A 3,831-nucleotide genomic window follows, 5' to 3' on the forward strand; every position below is an offset into this window, starting at 1 on the left:
GATTTGTACTTACCAAAGAGCGTTGTGTGGAATCAATCATGATATTTTAGGTAATTAAAATTGGGTAGTTAAAAAGAACATTGACATAGAAAAACGGGTCAATTTGAACAACACAAGGGTTAAAAGGCACCAGAATACAGGAAACGGTATCTACTTCAGTTAAAGAATTCTGGGAGTGGACCCACCCACATTTTTTGGCTTCCAACGCCCATAAGCCAGTAATAACTCATCCAAGTTTCCAGGTAAAGGTGGCTTACTGCTCCATCACAGGTCCCCTCGGCTACTTTTAGCACTGATAGAGCTGAAGAGCTGCAGGTGGTACTGAAGCTCTCCAGAAACCTCCATCAGAAAGTGTTTATGGTCATGTGAAAGGTGATTGTGGTTTTAGTCTTTAGACAACCATCTCACCACCAGGTCCATGAAGTAGCTCTTCTAATGTTTAGGGCATAGCACATGAACTTCATCAGCAGAGGTTTCTCAGCTGACATAGGATGTCCTTTTCCTGGGGCAGCCTTTAGCTCACCTGGTAGATCCGGGCTGTCTCTCTGACCTGCTGCCCTTTGCTGTGTGTGATCTGTTCTATTTCCTCCCCCCTTTTAAATCTATCTGTACTATCTAATAGAATAAAAATCCCCAAAACTAATCTATTAAAAAATAGTTTTTCCTTCTTCTACTTTGAGGACTTCTTTTCCATGTTGGCATAAAACCTGAGGTTCTGGTGGTAGGATCACTGCAAACAAGACAGATGTTGAGAGGATAATCATATTTATGCTTGATGTACAGTTATCTCATAACATATCCTATGTATGGCTCATACTTCTTGTCTTCTTCATTGGTTTGTGGGTAGACATGCAAAACTGGAATAAAGGACATTATTTAAGTTGGCAAGATGGCTATAAGGCTGTGCTACAAAATATATTCAACATCAAATAAGCATTCATGGGGGCAGGGTTATTATCATTTTGCATTTCAAGCACTTCAAAGGACTAAGCTAGTAACAGGGTAGCTCTTCAAATGTGCCCATGCTAATTACAGGCTGAATAGGATTATGTTCATTATAATAATAGTAATTGTGGTGTAGCGTGGCCAAAATGTCAAAGATAGGCTGGCAGACTTGTTCGATTCCGAACAGTGCAGATTAATTTGCAGGGTTCCAATCAGACAAAAATGACTAAAATACAAAAATGATCAAACGTGGAGCCAAAACAACAAAATCTACGTGGACAAAATGAGACAAAGCATGTGTTCGATGGCAAGGCTTCTCCAACAGTCTGTACCAAGACGTTGATAAAGCACGTGCTTATATCCAGCCCAGTCACGTTCTTTATTCTATGCTGGTCTCAATAATGTCATTATTTTTGTGCGTTGATCATGAATTTTGAAGTAATGTATTTCATTGGGAAGCCTATTTCGTGATCACAGAACGATTAAAGTAGCGAGTAGTATCGAAAAGCCGCGTCATTCTCCTCCCAACCACAACCGTCCTGTTGTTGTCTCCGTGGCCAGCGTGTGACAGTTGAGTTTTTTTAACGTTAATGTGAGTTCCCCCAGCCTTTGTGAAACTGATCTGGAATTAGGGAATTAGGGGAACACTATGGTCTAAATAGAAGAAACTTTAGATACAGTATTAGGGACCACTAAGGTCTATATAAAAGAGACTTCAGATACAGTATTAGGGACCACTAAGGTCTATATAAAAGAGACTTTAGATACAGTGTTAGGGGGCCACTAAGGTCTACATCAAAGAGACTTCAGATACAGTATTAGGGACCACTAAGGTCTATATCAAAGAGACCTTAGATACAGTATTAGGGGACCACTAAAGTCTATATAAAAGAGACTTCAGATACAGTATTAGGGGACCACTAAGGTCTATATAAAAGAGACTTCAGATACAGTATTAGGGACCACTAAGGTCTATATCAAAGAGACCTTAGATACAGTATTAGGGGACCACTAAAGTCTATATAAAAGAGACTTCAGATACAGTATTAGGGGACCACTAAGGTCTATATAAATGAGACTTCAGATACAGTATTAGGGACCACTAAGGTCTATATAAAAATACTTCAGATACAGTATTAGGGGACCACTAAGGTCTATATAAAAGAGACTTCAGATACAGTATTAGGGACCACTAAGGTCTATATAAAGAGACTTCAGATACAGTATTAGGGGACCACTAAGGTCTATATAAAGAGACTTCAGATACAGTATTAGGGGACCACTAAGGTCTATATAAAAGAGATTTTAGATACAGTATTAGGGACCACTAAGGTCTATAAGGTCTAAAATCTTTTTAACTGTCCGTTGTTAATCTAAAAGGAGGAAAATTTAGCAGCTGCATAGCTTATTTCTTTTATAAAATGCTTTCAGAAACACATTTCAGACCCAATTGACAGATTTCTTACAGTCATTGACTCCTCCATTCTGTCCATGTAACACTGCTTAACATGTACAGCCCAAATACTGATGATGCAGCTTTCCTCTGTAAAATCTTTAATATGCTACTTGACCTTTCTAACACAAACGTGATTGTTACAGGGGACCACGTGTAATCCTTGACTGGCACCTGGAAAGGGCATCACACAAAACAGGCAGCCCCCCCCAACGCATCCGCGGTCGTGATAATCATCACCTCCACCAATTTAGTTGACATTTGGAGGAAACAGCATCCAACAGATAGAGAATACTCCTTCTTTTCCTCCAAAATGCACAATTCCTACTCTTGCATCCTTTATTATTTAGTAGACCTAAAACTCATACCCAATGTAATAAATAGCAAATTTCATAATCATTATCAAATAAATAATAATCATTATCATTTTGATCTCAGGTCAAGCTCCGACCTTAATTTTTTTTACTGCAAATATTCTCTTTGCCTAAATGAGTAAAACAAGATTTTTTCCTACTGCAACAAAAATCATATTTCAAATTTCCAGGAGGAAAAGCCACATACATTGTTAACCTGTCAGCTCAGAGTGCAACGAGCACGAAGGGCCACACGTAACATAAAATCTGGCGGGTATCACTTTAACTGTGTAATATCTCTAGCTCTATGTATCCAATATGAACATGAAAGCATGGTTGACATACCAAAACTTGACAGCGGCTTTTGTAAAGCCCTAAATTCAGATCATGGAAGACATTAGGTCGCTGCATAGAGAGTCCTGGGCCAGATGGTTTTGGAATTGTATTTTGTAAGAAGGTTGCAGGCCAAGACCAGACCTTCCTCCGCAGCGCTGCAGAGGAAGGAGCCTGGTCCAGATAGTCCTCAACCTCCCCGGGGGAGGTGAACGTCCCACAAATTTGACCCGAGGACAACAGGAAGGTAAATTAACTCTATCAAGCACAAAGTGGTAAAATACCAAAGTTGGAACCATATAAAACACTATTTGACAAAGTAGGGCCAGAAGCTACACTTTAAGTCGCCATCTCTGTCCAGCCAATCACATGACTCCCCTTGAATATTTATTCATGTAAAAAAAAATCCAACAAACAACAATTATGAACTGAAATATTAAATCTAATGTGTATGCATGTTATAATCTATTTATAAGTCTCTCTGCCGTGTAAGACCCTGCCCCCCCCCTCTCTGCCTGCTCTGTGGCTGGTTTGTCTGAGTGACAGACCACCAGCGAGTTCGTGTCCCCGAAGGCGCTTGTGGAGCATTTAACTTCGAGAAGGCAGATAACCCCAGGTTCAATCTCACAATTGACATTTGTGTAGTGATATTTAAACTAACAATCCTTCAATGGGAGAAAAAAAACCTTTTGTCTATGAGACCGGTCTTCTGAGACAGCTCCGGTCTTCTGAGAGAGCCCTGGTCTT

General features: G+C 39.8%; 1 long non-coding RNA gene across 1 annotated transcript in view; it reads left to right on the forward strand.

The window, feature by feature from the left end:
* The window catches only part of LOC116706484 (uncharacterized), a 16,474-nt gene that overhangs the window by 9,704 nt on the left and 2,939 nt on the right, over positions 1-3,831 (forward strand). The window contains exon 2 of the long non-coding RNA XR_004336249.1: positions 310-318. This is a non-coding gene — a long non-coding RNA (uncharacterized LOC116706484). The remainder of the gene's footprint in view (positions 1-309; positions 319-3,831) is intronic.

The sequence above is a fragment of the Etheostoma spectabile genome, chromosome 18 (genome assembly GCF_008692095.1).
Source record: "Etheostoma spectabile isolate EspeVRDwgs_2016 chromosome 18, UIUC_Espe_1.0, whole genome shotgun sequence".
Classification (NCBI taxonomy): domain Eukaryota; kingdom Metazoa; phylum Chordata; class Actinopteri; order Perciformes; family Percidae; genus Etheostoma; species Etheostoma spectabile.